The sequence below is a fragment of the Carlito syrichta genome, unplaced genomic scaffold (genome assembly GCF_000164805.1).
Source record: "Carlito syrichta isolate Samal-C Ts95f unplaced genomic scaffold, Tarsius_syrichta-2.0.1 Scaffold290712, whole genome shotgun sequence".
Lineage (NCBI taxonomy): Eukaryota > Metazoa > Chordata > Mammalia > Primates > Tarsiidae > Carlito > Carlito syrichta.
The window spans coordinates 1-16,453 of NW_007234808.1; the positions used below are offsets into that span (position 1 = coordinate 1).

At 46.5% G+C, this 16,453-nt stretch overlaps 1 pseudogene; it reads left to right on the forward strand.

Moving 5' to 3' along the window:
* Positions 1-15,924: 15,924 nt before the first annotated feature.
* On the forward strand, positions 15,925-16,103 carry LOC110595343 (annotated as a pseudogene).
* Positions 16,104-16,453: the final 350 nt, after the last annotated feature.

Below are 16,453 nucleotides of genomic sequence, written 5' to 3' on the forward strand. Positions count from 1 at the left end.
TAAATTCCCTCTTATTACAGCTTTTAAGGCATCCCAGAGATTTTGGTAAGATGTTTCTTTATTTTCATTTGTTTCCAGGTATCTTTTGATCTCTATTTTGATGTCATCATTGACCCCAGGAGTTATTTAGCATCATGCTGTTTAGTGTCCATGTCTTTGTGGGTTTTGGGGGGACTTTGTTGGTGTCAATGTTTATTTTTATTCCACTGTGGTCCGAAAAGGTGCATGGCAGAATTTCAGTCCTTTTAAATTTGCTTATACTTGATTTGTGTCCAATTATGTGGTCGATCTTAGAATATGTTCCATGTGGTGATGAGTAGAATGTGTATTCTGTGGTCTTTGGATGGAGTGTTCTATAGGTATCAATTAAGTCCATTTAGTCCAGAGTCTCATTGAGGTTCCGGATCTCCTTGCTGATTTTTTGTCCTGATGATCTGTCTAAGGTTGTGAGTGGTGTATTAAAGTCCCCAGTTATTATGGTGTTAGAGTCAATGTCTTTCTTTAGTTTTCCTAGAAGTTGCTTTATGAATGTTGGTGAACCTATGTTGGGTGCATATATGTTTAGGATAGATATTTCTTGTTGATGGAGTGAACTTTTTATCATTATGTAGTGGCCCTCTGTATCTTTTTTAATTTTTGATAGCTTAAATGGTATTTTGTCTGAAATTAGGATCGCGACTCCTCCTTTCTTTTGTGTTCCATTCGCCTGAAAATTTGTTTCCCATCCTCTTACTTTGAGTCTGTGTATGTCCTTTCTAGTGAGATGGGTCTCTTGAAGGCAGTATATTGTTGCCTGGTGATATTTTATCCATTTTGTCATTCTATGTCTTTTCGGTGGTGCATTTAGTCCATTCACATTCAGACTAATTATTGAAATGTGAGAGTTTGTCCCTATCATGGAGTTCTTATTGAGTTGTTGTTCTTCCACTTGGTTTTTTCTTTTTTTTTTTTTTGTCTTTCTTTTGCTTTTGGGGTTGGTTCGTGTATATTTTATTCTTTCCCTGTACTCTTGGGAAGAACGTTGTTCTTTTTTCCTTTTCTTCTGTGTTTAGTACTTTCTTAAGTGTTTCATGTAGAGATGGTTTTGTGGCTGCATAAGTTCTTAGGGATTGGATATCTGGGAAAGATTTTAATTCTCCCTCACTGATGAAGCTTAGCTTGGCTGGGTAGGTTATTCTTGGTTGAAATTGTTTATCCTTTAGGACTTTGAAGATAGGGCTCCAAGCTCTCCTAGCCTGCAGGGTTTCTGCAGATAAATCTGCTGCTATTCTGATTGGTCTTCCATGGTGGGTGATCTGGCCTTTTTCTCTTGCTGCCTTTAGGATTTTTTCTTTTGTGCCTACTTTATTTAGGCGAATTATTATGTGTCTAGGAGTTGGTCTTCTCATTTGTTGTCTTGCGGGGGTTCTCTGAATCTCTTGTGTTTGAATTTTTGTATCACTGATTAGATAAGGGAAATTTTCTTGAATGATCTCGTGGAAAGTTTGTTCCAATGTGGTCTCTGTTTCTCTTTCTGCCTCAGGGAGTTCGATTATTCTTAGATTAGGCCTCTTGAGGTAGTCACTCATCTCTTGAAGGTTTTGTTCTGTCTTTTTTAGCTTATTTTCTGTGTTTTTAAGAGTTTGGGTTATTTCTATATTTTGGTCCTCAAGCTCTGAGATTCTTTCTTCTGCTTGGGTAATTCTGTTTTCCATGCTTATCAATTTGTTATTTATTTCATTCACAGTATTCTTTATTACTGTTATCTCATATATCAGCTCCTTCCTAGTTTCTTCTTGTGTCTCCTCAAATCTTTTTAATCTCTCCATTATTGTTTTGATATCTACATTTGCAGTTTGATACCCTTCATTCTGGGGACTTTTCTTTATTTGCATTCCAAAGTCTCTTTTCTCAGTGTCTGCTCTCCCAGGTGTCTGGGAGAGACCCATACTCTTCTTTTGGTTTTTCTTCATTTCTGTAGATTTTCCTCCCTCTACCCCTTTCCCTCCCCCTCTTCAATTCTGTTTTTGAGGGAAGGTGGGGTTGCTTTTATTTCTCTTCTGCAATGACCTGGTTCTTCCTTATGAGGGTCTTCTGGCTTTGTTCACTTTTCCCTCTGCTTTACAGTCTGTCTATTCAGCAGTATGGTCTTGGTCCATTCAGAGAATCTCACCAGTTCACCTATGCCATCGCCATCTTGCCCCTGACCCGTGGAAGTTCTTAAGATGAGAATCTGGTGGATGGAAAGCTTCTGTGATTTTTTTTTAATATGATGATTTCCTCTTTTAGACTGGATTTTTTCAAGCAGAGACTGTCTTATTCATCTTGGGGTTCCAATGCTTGGAATCGTTCTTGGCATGTGATAGAACTTCAGTAGTGACTGTTGGAGAGGTAAGCAGGGGGTTGGGTAGATGGGAAGATGAGCTGAAGATGAGTAAGTGGTTAGAGGGGTCAATGCATAGTTGGGTGAATGGATGAAGAGTTGAGTTGGTGGACAGTTGGATGGTGAAAAGAATGAATGTGTGGATGACTAGTGAGTGAGTAGATGGCTGGATGCATTTGTAGATGGATGGATAATCTGGTTGACCGACTCACTGACATTGGAAAGTCTACCTCTGTGACGTAAATCCTCATAAATGAAAAATCATATGGCCTGGTATTTTCACATGTCTTGGGATGTACTTTAGAATCTCCTACTTACTTTTATTTAACAGTTATGGTGACTTGTGATTAAAATGTTGTCACAAGCAACCCAGTTTTTCCCCAGGACAAAGGCAATTGCTGAGATTGCAATCGCAAGAGAGCCACTGGGAGTTCCTGCCCCATGAAAGGTGCTGGTGCTTGGGGTTGTATAGAAAGAACATTGCGTTTAGGAGCCCTGGGCTTTAGTGTTGGCTCTTTTAGCTACTCATCAGGAGAGCTGGCCATTTGCAGAATTGAGCATTAACTGATATCATGCATATAAAATAACTACCACTGTGATTGGCATCAGATAGACATTCAGAAATGCTGGTTTCTGATTCACTCTTCTGAGCCTCTTCTCAGTCTTGCATCCTTATTTGTTTTATGTACCAGGTGAGAAAACGGATGCCAGAGTACTTTCCGTGATGGCCCTGCATGTAGGAGAGGACTGAGAAGAGGCTCAAGGCCCTGAACAACTGGACAGAGATTGGGCTTTGGCTCAAGTGTTACTGGATAGCTTGTTCAGGGGCTGAGAAACAGCAGAGAACTGCCAGGGAATCTGGTCGCTGGTGGGCAAGGAGGGTAAGAGTTTCCAGGCCCTCCTGCATTTCCAGGTCTTCTCCCAGACAGGAGCATCCTAAGGGGCTGAGCCAGGGTGAAGCGAGGTATACTGGTAGAACTGGCCCTTGAGTCAGACAGACTCAGATATCAATCTCAACAGGGTGACCTACTGATGCATTTCGCCCTCTGTAAAGAAGCGTGTTAATATCTGCCTTGTAGGGCAGTGTGATAATTCAATGAGGCAGAGGAGGCAGAGAGGACCGAGTAGTTCCTAGCATGGAACACACTAAAAAATGCTCACATTCATGATAATGTATCACAACAGCATATATCATCACATATTACATTATTGAGTGTTACATCACATGCTATAATATGTAACCTAGCATATACGATCATTTAATATTGTGAATACAATACATTCGTATTATAAAATGATAATTATCCCATAGTTCCTTTGTTGTTACTAAGATGTTTTTAGTGTTAGAATTAGGAGCGTAATGAAAACCCAGAGCCAGAAGAGGAAGAAAAAGAGCCGCTACTGTATTTCAATTTGTCTTCTGGCTCTGGCACATAGTGGACTTCCCCAGTGTGGTAGCTGTGGCTGCTGCTGGCCCCAGAGTAGGGTGAGGCAGGCAGGGAGCAATGCTTGAGCCCATGAGGATAGCCCCAGTGGCAGACAATCATGAGTGCTGGGTGTCAGCCATGAATCCCTTCCTGGTGACAGAGGAGCAGTGTCTTAATGACCCAACCCTATATCATCCATTTCCTGTTTGCTCTGTGCCTCTTGCTGTGGCTCTTTAAGTGTGTTTGGAGGTCCTGGGAGATAGTCTCTTCAGGTATTGTAGACAAAAGCTGGAGGGAAGAATGTTATTCAGGAACGGCCTCACTTGAAAAATGACTGGAGACATGTTGTTCAGGGCCCAACAGGACACTGAGTACCTTCATTTAACTCAGGGGCCATGGGGGCCAGTGGGCACCCTGAGCTAACTCTCATGTAGAAACATTAAGGCCCTGGTTGGTGTGCCCAGAAGTCACCTACATGAAACATTATGAATTGGCCAGGCAAAAGCCTTTTAAGATGACTTCCATTCAGCTTTTGCAGATGTCTGCAAAACACTTCGTTCTGGACAAATCTGTCTCTAGCCTTGTGTGACATGGTCAGTCTAGACAGTAAACCTGCAATGGGGCTTTGGCATGTGAATTCACATCATCTAGAATCAGAGAAGCGAGCGCTGAGCCAAGGGAAAGCTGCCTAAGAGAAGAAAAGAATGCTTTTAGTGTGGAATACAGGCACACACCACTCTGGAATCTTTCTTTTTAAACACTGTAATTCATCTAAGTATATAGATTTCTATTTCAGGATCTGAGAGATATATATTCACACACATGCATATTTATATGGAGAGAGCTGTATCTATCCATTTGTATGTCTATTTATAGAAAGTGAACCAACTTGAGCTATAGGCACCCACGTAGATTTTTGCGCGCACACACACACACACACACACACACACACACACACACACACACACACACAACACACACACACACACACACACACACACACACACAATGTCCTTGTTCTCTAATAAACAGTGGAATTTTTCTCTTCCAGGTTAGTTATTGTAGATCATCTACTATTGTGTGACATGCCATTTTAGAGTGTGTGAGCCTGCTCTCTGCTACATGTGTGTGCTTTGTCTGTTTTCTGTAATCTTTAAAGAAGCAATGTGGGCTTGGGGATTGGAGAGACCACCTAATAACACTTTCTCACAGCATTGTGGGGCACTTGCAGACATGGATGCCTCTCACTGTGAGCGATGCACACTTGGTGCTTGGGAACTCGTGGCTGGTTGCATAACAGATATTTGTCTTCAGCCCCGTGGGCCTGTCTAGAACTAGGCTGTCATCTACCCTATTCTCCCATCACCTGCTTCCTTTTTCTTCCCTTCTCCCTCTAAAGCCTATAGAGAAAGCCATTTAGATCTCATGATTTGTCCAAGGACCAAGAAGCTGCGGAGCTTCTGGCACAGGCCATGTGTGAGTGACTGGGAGCCTTGTTCTCATTCCTGTAGACCAAGTCCAGGCCCCAGGTGTCCCAGGGCTGCTGCTATGACATGGGGCACATGTGGGTGGGTTTGGGAGCTAATGTTTTGGTGATGGTGATCTCTTTGCCTTGGAAGGATCTTTAAATACACATCTGTTGTCTCCAACCACAGTAGAGAGAGCAGATGCCCACACACCTCCCCAGGCCAGGCTGATCAGGGCTATTGCATGATTTCCTCATTTGTCTGCAGATGTCACACGGGCTTGGGTGACTAGTGTGGTCAGCCAGCTCCAGAATCCTGTGTGTGTTTGCATGTATAAGCCAGGCTGGTCTGACTGAATTAATTGAATTGATTCCATCCCTCAGCTGGGATGAAAATTAGATCCGTTCGTTTTTCACCTCACACACCTGGGTGTGTATAGATGGAAGAGTGTATTTCCTCTGCTCAGACACCCTCAATTTGTTTCTTTCTGTTTACCCCAAGAGCTAGCATTCAGCTTTCTTGGTAAAAAGCCCTTGGTTTTAGAAAGCTGGTGCATTTGCTCCTCAGGACCCCTCTGGTCTGCTTCTTAATGGTCTTGCACCTTCTTCATTTCCTGTTGTCAGAGCTTTGTTCTGACTGTGCGCCCACAGTCACTGGCGTTTGGAGACCTCAAAGGGCAGGGATGGCTGCAAGCCCAGACCTTGGCACATAGTTCTCTCTTAATAAGTCATCACTGGATGAATGATTGAAAGAATGAATGTTTTGATTGACTAAGCTAGACAGCTTCAATAGCTTGTTAATGAACTTGGATAATCAATTTTTGTGATTTAAAAAAGGAGATATTGACTTGATGTGGTCTTGAACTAACAGCCTGCATGTACAATCATACTCCTACCTGCCCTGCCTACCCTCGGCTTCCCAGCAGGCAGCGCAGTGGGTGGCCAGCCAGCCACAGTCCCAGAGCAGCAAGGACTGAATGAAGGGGACTGGGAATGGGCTTCCCCATGTGCAGTTCTGTGCTCATCTGTGAGGCCACTTGGAAAAGTGGACTTGTACCTGTCAGACTTCTCAATGCATCAGTCAGCTTCCAGTGTGGCTAGAATAGTGTTTGCTAACAAAGCTCAGCAAAAGAGTTGCATTCTTTTTCTGAGACCATTAAAATTATTTGTGTGAATGGGTGAATTTTTTAAAAGTAGTTTGTACATATCTGTCTTCGTTATTCAATTTATTCCTGAGATAATGTATTCATTGTATCCACTTGATTTAGGTTATAATTCACCTCATCCCGCCAGAGGCAATCAGTTTGGAGAAACAAGAGTCCAGGTTTTGCAGACTGGTGCAAATTGGTAGGGCCTGGTACTGGGCCATGGCTAGGAAAACAGCAGCTGAGTAGTATCCTGGTCACCACCTTCCTGTAGTGCTGGCTGCTGTTGGGGAGGCGGAACTAAGAGCTCAATTCAGTTTATGATTGATTGTTGACTTCTGTGGGGAGCCGTGAGCCCAAGCCGTCATCAATTCTCGCTGGGCCTATTGGCACAGCTCCTAATGTTTGTCGCTCTAAGCCAAGCCATCTTTCCACAGTGCAGGTCTCACTGGAGTTGGCTGCAGCCCTTCACGGGCATTCGTTCGCTTAAGGAAGTTCAAGGCCTATCACTGGCCACGAGTCCACCTTCATAGCTGCTCCCTCATGGCCTCTATGGACGCCATGCCTCTGCCTCAGCCTGTGACACTTTCCTCCCTCCTTTCCCTCCTGGTCTTTTGAAGCTTCTCAGTCATCACCTCCTCTGTGAAGCCTTCCCAGGTGGGATGGCTTGGTCCTTTGTGCTTTCTCTTCAGTGTTTTCTTCCCAGCTGTGATTCACAGGCTGACTTGTCAGACTCACCAGCCTGGGAGCCCTTTGAAAACAAGGATTCTGTTGACATACACGAGGCTACAAGTTGTCAGGGTTCTTCTTGGCTGCAAGTAGCAGAAACCCCCAATTAATAGTGGCTTTAAAAAAGCTCAAATGCCTCTGTCACATTAGAATCTGGTGGCAGACCAGCCAAAGCTGGTGTGACCTGCCTGGTCTAGGAACCTGGATGCTCCTCTGCTGCTGTTGCCCTGGCACATGGCCCTGGGAGTTCAGGACGCACTATGGCTGCACCTAGGTTTCAGCCAGCAGGAAGCACGGAGGGTTGGGAGGATGGCACCCCCTCCCCTGTTTAAGGAGATGTTAGGGAGTTTGCATAAACTTTCTCCTTTATTCCATTGGTCAGAATTTAGTCACAGCATCATTCCTAACTACAAGGGAAGCTGGGAAGTATAGGTTCTATTAATATACCATGCTAAATATTGGGGTTCTATTCCTGTAGAAGGGGTTAGTGGATATTTGAAAGTAATTAACAGTCTGCCACTCTGATTCATTGCAAACTTTGGATGAGTGCCATATATAAGGGCCTGGGGCAGGAATGAGCCTCTGTTAACTACCAGCCTGTGCCAGCACTCTACCCTCTAAAGCTCCTTTTCCCCTTCCCACAATCCTCCAATGGCTGGGTGGCATCAGCCTCATTCCTGAGACTCAAAAAAAGTGAAGTCATGTGTCCAAGTCATACACACAGAAAATGGTAAACCAGGAATCAAACCTAGTATTTTCTTAAAGTTGACATCATTCTTAGCTACCTCGAATTGGAGAAACTCAATTCTAATACGAAACAAAATAAGAGTTGATTAAGTGGCAAGACATTTAAGAAAACATGATGAATCTGGACTGGGCTGGGAGAGAGAGATGCTGGAAAGGTGCAGAGGATGTTCCACTAATAGGATGTGGGGTGGTGGGGGTGCCAAGCTGTTGATGCAGGAAGTGCCAGGCCCCTATGTCAGGGCAGGAGCATGGAGTGACTGAGACTATCAGCCTAGCCAATCTAGCCAGCAGGTCACAGCAGCCACCTAGAAGTCCCTGGCAAAGGCATCTGCAAATCTAAGCAACCTAGACGTACTTCTGGAAAAGCAGGAGAAGGACCTTGCTTGGCTGGTACCTGAAGAGTACTTTCACAGAATGGAAAACAATCCTGTTTTCCCCAGACCATCCTCCAGAAAGCATATTCTAATTTGCACTCAAACCAACAGTCCATGCCTGTGAAGCTCTTCTCCTGCTTCTCCCTTCCTCCTCCCTTTCTCCCTTCCTCTCTTTCTCTTTCCTGATTTAAGCTGTAAAATGTGAAGTTTGTGGTTTGTATTCAAACAGGATGATGCCAGCTGTGGAGCAGTGAGTGCTCCCCCTGGCCCTCACCCTCTGCCCCTGCATGGGTCTTGTGCACACCCTGCTTTCTGGAAAGTTAATGGCTTCTCCCCTGTTTAAAGAGATTTTAGGGAGTTTGCACAAACCTTCCAAGAAAACTCTTCCATGAAAAGAGCAATGAAGAAACATCTTGATGAGGTGGAAATGCTTCATCCTTTCCTCCCATTCTGTGACATGCTTAGAGAACAATTATTTTATGTGCGGAAGACAAAGCAGGAGAGTCAGCCTGGTTTGACCCCTTCTTAGCACTAGACACTGTGCCTGGAGACAGCGGTATCATCTCACGTAACCTTCATGACAACCAGATGTGGTATTAGTTTCCCTGCTTTACAGATGAGGAAAACAAGACTGAGAGAGGCACTATAACAACTGGGCAGGGATGGGGGTAGAGATTCCATGACTGTCCTTAAGTGCGCCCTTCTTGTGACTAGAGGGTTTCCTTGGATGAAAACCACTCTATGACTCTGGCAGGGGGACACTGGGGGCAGGTCTCTTTGGGAAGCTTCCCTTGTTGGAGGATCAGGGATGCTGTCAAAACCTGGGAATTCCACAGGTCCATGCCTTCTAGAGATTGGGAGTGGGGGCCAGGGTGGGGATGATGGGTGAGTCACTTATAGGCTGCATCATTTGCTATGGCTGCTCTGGCAAATCACCACAAACTGATGACTAAAAGCAACACCAGTTTGTTCTCCTGTGGTTCTGGAGGTCAGAGTCAGAGGTGGGTTTCACTGGGCAAGGTGTCAGCCATGTTGTAATCCTTCTGGAATCCCTTGGGGGGAGACTCTGTTTCCTTTCCCTTCTAGTTTCTAGAGGCTGCCTGTGCTCCTTGGCTCATGGCCCCTTCTACCTTCAAAGATAGCAGTGGCTGACCCGGCCTTTCTCTTGATGTCACCTCCTTGGGTCTGACTTTCCTGCCTCCCTCCTTCACTTTTAAAGACCCTGGTGGTTACATTGGGCTCACCTGGATAGTTCAAGATAATCTTCTTACCTTAAAGTCAGCTGATTAGCAGCCTTAGTTCCTCTTTGCCATGGAAGAAGACAGATTCATAGGTTCTGGGGGTCAGAATCTTTGGGGGCTATTCTTCTGCCTATCACACCTTCTAAGAATGACAAATTCAGGTGTTCTACTTAATCTGATGCACAAATGAACATTTTAGGGCTTTTTCTACTACTGCTATAGGAGCCTAAACAAATCCCAGAGCGCAGTGAGCTGGCAACTAGCCCTGGGGTCTAGTCCCAGCCCTGCTACCTACTGTCTCCATTATTTCACTTCTCTAAGACTGAGTTTATTCATGTGTAAAATGAGACCAACTGGCCTCTGCCCTGTTTACCTCACATGACTATTTATTCAGCAGATGCTTAAACACCTACAGTGTGCCACTCGTCCTCCCACTAATTTAGTATTTGTTGAGTGCTATGTGTCAGGCATGGTGCTGGGCACTAGGTATGGATCAGTAAACAGGACAGACTTCTCCCTTCCCTCCAGCTGCCTTTAGTTGGACTGCTAGGCCCCAGGCTGGGCCGTGGCTAGACAGGGCCGGTCTGTCAGAAGCACCTGGCACTGTAGGCTTAGACTCACACTTCACCTCCCCAGGTCTCAGCTTCCTCATCTGTGAAATGAAAACCCTCATGGCCACCTTCTGGGATTATAGGGCATTAGAATTAAGGGGACACCATCCCAGAGGCAGGTGTTCCATAGTGACAGAAAGCGCAGAACTGGGGAATGTCCGCCAGCTGACTAGGATGCTTTCCCAGAAGCAGAAAGACCAGTGGATGGGCGGAATGGTGAAGAACAGGACAGGGGCAGACAGGGGCAGTGGCAGGACACTTCTCTGTGCTGTGGGGTCCTGAGCAACCCCCCCCACCTGTTCCTGCCCCTCCTTCGTAGGAGTCCAGCCTCCTTGTGCAGGGGTAAGCTGTGATCATGGCCCTGGGCATGAAAGCAAGAGAAGATGTTGATTCAATTTACAAATGTGATGAATCGCCTGCTGACTGTGTTTATCTGTCAGGGTTACTGTGAAGCCGGGTGTCAGTGGGGGATGTCTGTGCCGATCGAAGCCAGTATCTGCTTTGACAGGAGTTAGAAGTAGGGTTTGTTTTTTTCCCTTAGAAACTCTTGCTGTTCACTTTGAATGTGGAGTGTGGAGGCCTGACTGGAGGGTTTCTCCTTATGACAAAGAGCTAGACAGTAGTGGAAATTCTTGAGCAAGTTTCCACAGGTAGAAGGCACCAGACCCAGGCTATTCTTTAAAAAGAAGGAAGAGGAGGAGGGGAAAAAGCCTCAAGGCCAAGCAGCAGCAATATTTCAACAGGCAATGAGATTAACTCTCCTTGTAGCTGTCAAAAGAGAGGCTGCAAATTGGCCAGGTTGATGCCAGGACAATCTTTTAAAAGCACAGCCCTGACCAGTGGCCAAAAGTCCAGTCCATGCTTCTTAGTTTCCAACACAAGGGACTCATGGATTGGCATCTCCCACATTCTTCTTCCTCATTTCAAAGCCTCTACCTATCAGCCACACTCACACTACTGTGTTCTCCAAAGCGAGCCAGGCTTTCCTGTGTCCAAGTCTTCACGTGCTCAGTGCCCCTCACCCCAACTCCCCAGTCTTCTTCCTGTGCTGTCTAGTTAAACCTGCAGCTTGTCATTCATCCCCAGGCTCAGAGGCTCCCTCTGCCCTGAAGCCTGGCTGGTGGCTCCATCCCAGGGTGTCAGGGTGGCTTAGAGGGCTGGGTCTCCTGCTGGCTAGCAAGCTGCTTGTGGGTGGGCACTGGACCTGCCACATGTCTTCCCTCATCTCCCCACTGTGAACACCATGGCTTCTGGGTGTTCTGCCTGCTCCAGGAGCCCCTTCAATCATGAGGTGCCTGTGACCTCCTCAGGGATAGGGGAGGCTGTCAGTATCATCACTCTTCCAGCCTGGCCAGCCCTGCTTGGGACAGATTAGGCAGAGCCTGTACTCAGCAGGTATGGTCACCATGAGCTGTCATTTCTGTGCCGGCCGACTTCCCAGGGTAAGCTGCTCCTTCAGGCAAGCAGGGATCCTGGGAGAACAAGGAGGCATGCCAGTCCAGAGCAGCAGGTTCCTGCTCACCCCATGTGCTAGACAGAGTAATCGCTCCCCAGCGGCATCCATGTCCTAATCCCCAGAACCTGTGAATATGTTACCTTACATGGCAGGGGGAAATTAAGGTTGCAGGTAGAGTTAAGGTTACTAATCAACTGCCCTGAAGAGGGGAGATTAGCCTGGATTATCTGTGTGGGCCCATTGTAATCACAAGGGTCCTTAAAAGTAGAAGGTGGAGGCAGGAGAAACGGTCAGAGTGATGTGGTGGAGTAGGCCTAGAGGAAGGGCCCAGAAGCCAAGGAGTGTGGACAACCTCTAGAGCAGGAAGAGGCAAGCTATGGGTGGCTTCTTCCCTGGAGCCACCAGATAGGATGTGGCCCTGCCAATATCTCTTTAACCAGGTGAAACCCATTTTAGACTTCTGATCTCCAGAATTGTAAGAGATAAGTGTGTGCTGTTTTAAGCTACCACAATAGAAAATGCATACATCCCATGTGTATCCTCCAGGCCCTAAGCATCACATGCTAACCTTCCAAGCACCCTAGAAAGGGTGGCTATAGGAATGTTAGAGTCGTGGAGCCCTAGCAGAAATGGCAAAAAACTCTCTGACCACTGGCATGAGAGAAGGAAAGTCAAAGGGAGGCAGTCAGACCTCTGTTATGGACTCTGGGGTAGTGGACCAGGGAGGGCTGTGTGTGTCTCTTGATTGGTGCATCCAAGTAGGGGAGAAGCCTTGTGAAGAGTTACCCAGTACAGAGAGTGAAAAGTTCCCAGAGCTGGGTTGGACCATGCCACTCCCTTGCTAAGAAACCTCTCGTAAATGGACAGAGTGTCAAACTCAGACTCTCCAGTCTATTTTCCAGGAATACACTACCCTTTTTTACCTCCATACTTTGGGACATGCTGCTTCCTTGCCAACATCCACCACTGCAAAGTCGATTCCGTTGCATCCTTCCAGTCCTCGCTCCAGTGTTAACTTTGACATGAAGATGTAAGAGTCTGTGTCTTAATGGAATTGACTTTGCATTCCTGGGATCCAGGATTGTTCCTGATACAGAGCTGATGTAGAATAAATGCTGCTGGAACAAATGGAAAATGAATGAGCAATGATACCAAAACAAGACAGTGTCTGCCTTTGTGTTCCTCATCTTCCTCAGCATCTGAGAGGAGTGTCCATTGCGAGCCGCCTCTTTGTAGGGGAGCTCTGTGCACAGGACCACAGGGACCCAGAAACACAATGGAAAAGCAGAGGCTACTACTCTGGGGAGAGATGTGGCAGTAACAAGGTCCACTTCTAGATGAACTGGGTCTGCTCTGTGCCGGGCCATGGGATGGGCTCTACAGTTCAGAAGAATCCGATAGAGAGCCTGTATTAGTCTCCTGTGGCTGCTCAGAACAAAATACCACAAACAGGGTGGCTTAAAGCAACAGAAATGCATTCTCTCATAGTTCTAGAGGCTAGAAGTCTGGAGTCAAGGTGTCAACAGGGATCCTGGGAGAACCTCCCTCCGAAGGCTTTAAAAGAGCATTCTTCCTTGCTTCTTCCAGCTTCCGATGACTCCTGGAAATCTCTGGCATGCCTTTGTTTGTAACTACATCCTTCTGTGTTTGCATCCATCTTCACATGGCCTTTCCTTTTGTAACTTTGTCTCTCTGTGTCTTCTCTTCCTCTTATAATGACACCACTCATTGGATTTAGGGCCCACCCTTGACGCAGGATGATTCATCTAGAAAGCCTTGATTACTTATATCTGTAAAGACCTTATTTCCAAATAAGCCCACATTCTGAGGTTTGGGGTGGACATAACATTTTTTGTGGGGGAGGGCACTTTTCAACACACTCAGAACCCAGTCCTTGCTTACACAAGGACACAGATCACCATATGTTCTTGTAAAAAGCGTTGACATGAGGACTAAATGAGGGAGGCCATAGGCCAGCAAATGTCACTGATGGAGCCTGGCGCTTAGAAGACACTCAGGAAGTGATCGTTGAGTTTGAATTCAACTAGCTCTATAATCTGTGCATAGAACTGACTTGTAGTTCCCTGACCCTGTGTTGACTGAGGCCCCAGAAGATAAGCTGATAGGGGTGGGCAGGGCTTATGCCTGCTCATAGGTTCTCCATGAGCTTGCCTTGGTGAGGCGTGTTGAGCACCATCTGGGTCAGGGGCTGTAGGAACTAGGGTTCCGACTCCCCTGGGGAAGACAGAGGAGAGCATGGTGCCATGAAATTTGGGGCATTGCTGTCTCACAGCCTTCCTCAGAGGAGAGGGCGTTTTCCCATTTTATAGGCTTAGAGAAATCAAGCAACTTATCCAAGGTCGCCCACCTTGTCGATGACAGGGTCTAGAGCCAGCCCAAAGACTGTCTGATTTCCAAGTCTGTGGTCCTCTTGAGCAGACAGTTTCCAGGCATCATCAGCAGTTGCTGAAAAGCACCCACCGCTTCTATCGTGGGTGCTTTTCTATCAAGTACTTTGAGGCCTAGAGGACTGTCCACAGTTGCTGGAGGAGGTGGGTGGGTCCGGGTGCACAACTGTGGGTGGAAATGTGCTCAAGTTTAGAAGATGTTACTTATAGAGTTCTTATGAGCAGAGGGGCTCCATGCAGTGCCCGTGTGGGGGTGGCCTTTGACAAATGAAATCCATGCTGAGGAGGAGACCAGACAGGCCTTAATGCAGTAAAACTGCTTTTCCAACAAAATTGGTTTCCATAAGGTTCCTAATCTGTGCTCTGGATGGACAGGAATGAAAAGTTGCCTCTGCCAAGAGAGGAAGCGTCCTAAAGCAGGAAGCAAGGTAGTTAGGAGGGTCCCCCCTCCATGGCCAAGGTCATCCAGGAACAGGCAGTTGCTAGGAATTTCTGACTGAGACCAAAGGCAAGTGAGGGTCATTGTCACGTTGTACCTGCAGGCCTTGCAGCCTTGTGACAAAAGGGCCCTTGGGTATTTCCTAGTCAGCAAGCAGTACCCCTGCAACATCCTGGCATTCTTGGGGAGCAATGCAGGGTTGTCTTATCAGTCACTAAGAATCTGCATTCAGGCTTGCTCTTGTGCTGTGACTACAACACTGTATGACATTAAAACATCTGGTAAATAACTAACGTCAGTTTGTTCATTCTACTTTTCATGCAACAAATAAAAACCTGGTGCTGTCCCTTGTCAAGCCCTGGGGATAGACCAGTGCACAGGTTCCCAGCCTAACTCCTTGAGGATCTTCCAGGTGGAGAAGGAGGCTAGAGCCATTTCCTACATTTCCGAGGGCCTTGGGCTCAGGCTACCCAGGCCAGCTGAAAGTTCCAGTTACTCTGCTTTTGGTGGAAAATAACAACACTCTGTGACTCTCACCATAGAAACAAAGTAATTGTTAATAGCCAGCATTTCTTTGGCACACAGAGTCTCAGAAAATGAAGTCTGCTGGAGACAACATAAAGAACTGCCACAAAGGCAGCATCCTGGAAGGGAGAGGCCATTTGTTTTCATCCCTGTCCCAGTGCCCAGCACAGGGCTAGCACTTTCTGTCTCTACGTCCACTCTCCCTTTGCATGGGCCATTTGCTTGCCCCAGAATATTTCTTCATTCCCTCTTTGTTAATTGAAATTGGAGGAGGCACCCAAAAGAACAGGAGGCTTCCTAGAGGAAGTGACATTTCAGGTGTGACCTGAGGATGGATAGGAGCCTCCTAGGAAACAAGAAGTGGGAAGAAGGAATGAGCCAGAAGCAGCCCCTGTGGAGGGAGCAACTAATGGTAGATTTGAGCATAACTGTGAGGAGGGTTTAAATCCCACCCCCTTTGCAAGGCCAAAAACCATTCATCCCACTGCCCAACTGTTGACTCCCCTCAAGGACCACTTTTTTTTGAGTTGGAATCTCACTCTGTTTCCCAGGCTAGTGTGCAGTGGCGTGATTACAACGATGACAGCTCATGTCATCCTTGACCTCCTGGGCTCAGGCAGTGCTTTCACCTCAGCTTCCCAAGTAGCTGGGACTACAGGCTAACTTTTATTTTTATTTTTTGTGAAGACAAGGTTTCACTATGGTTGCCCAGGCAGGTCTCAAACTTCTGGGCTTAAGCAGTTCACCTTATAGGCATAAGCCACCATGCCAAGCCCCAAGGACCATTCTTGAGCCCACCATTTCTTCTCTCTGTCACCATCCTCATAGGACAGCCTGTCAACCCCTCATCACCTGGAGCCTGGGCTGTGGCATGGTGGCCTGTCTGTTCCCCTTCTCCCCTTTTGAGTGTGGACTTTGCTTGCTGAAAGCCATTCCCCCTTTTCTTCTTTCTTTCTTTTTTCTTTTTTTTGCCTCTTTGCACTCCTGAGAGCAAGATGGGTCACCAGTGGCTCTACTGGAGCCACCTGCAGAAATTTGGCCAGGGTTTTCGCTCTTGTCGTGACTGTTCAAACCAGCACCCAGCACAGTCTGATCCAGAAATATGGCCTCAATATGTGCCGCCAAGTGTTTCTGTCAGTACACAAAGCATATAGGTTTCATTAAGTTGAACTGAGTGATCTTCCTTGAATGGATTATCCAAGGCATCCACCCAATGAAAGCATGCTAGCTCCTTGTACATAAAATAAAACTTTCTAAAAAGCTAAAAAAATAAGAAAGCTATCATCCTTGCCCCAGGGATGCATGGGGCCCCTCTGCTCAAGTCCCGTTCTGCCAAATGTACTGCCTAGCTGAGTATCCCATTCCCAAGTGGCCTCTATGACATGATTCTCAAGTCCTCTACTAATGCTCCTGGCGCTGAGCACAGCATCTGGCACATGGTAGGTGCTCAGTGTTTGTTGAATGTGTGAAGAAACGAGTGCCTGGAACTATGCCTGAGTCACATCTCAGACAAGCTCAATGGCC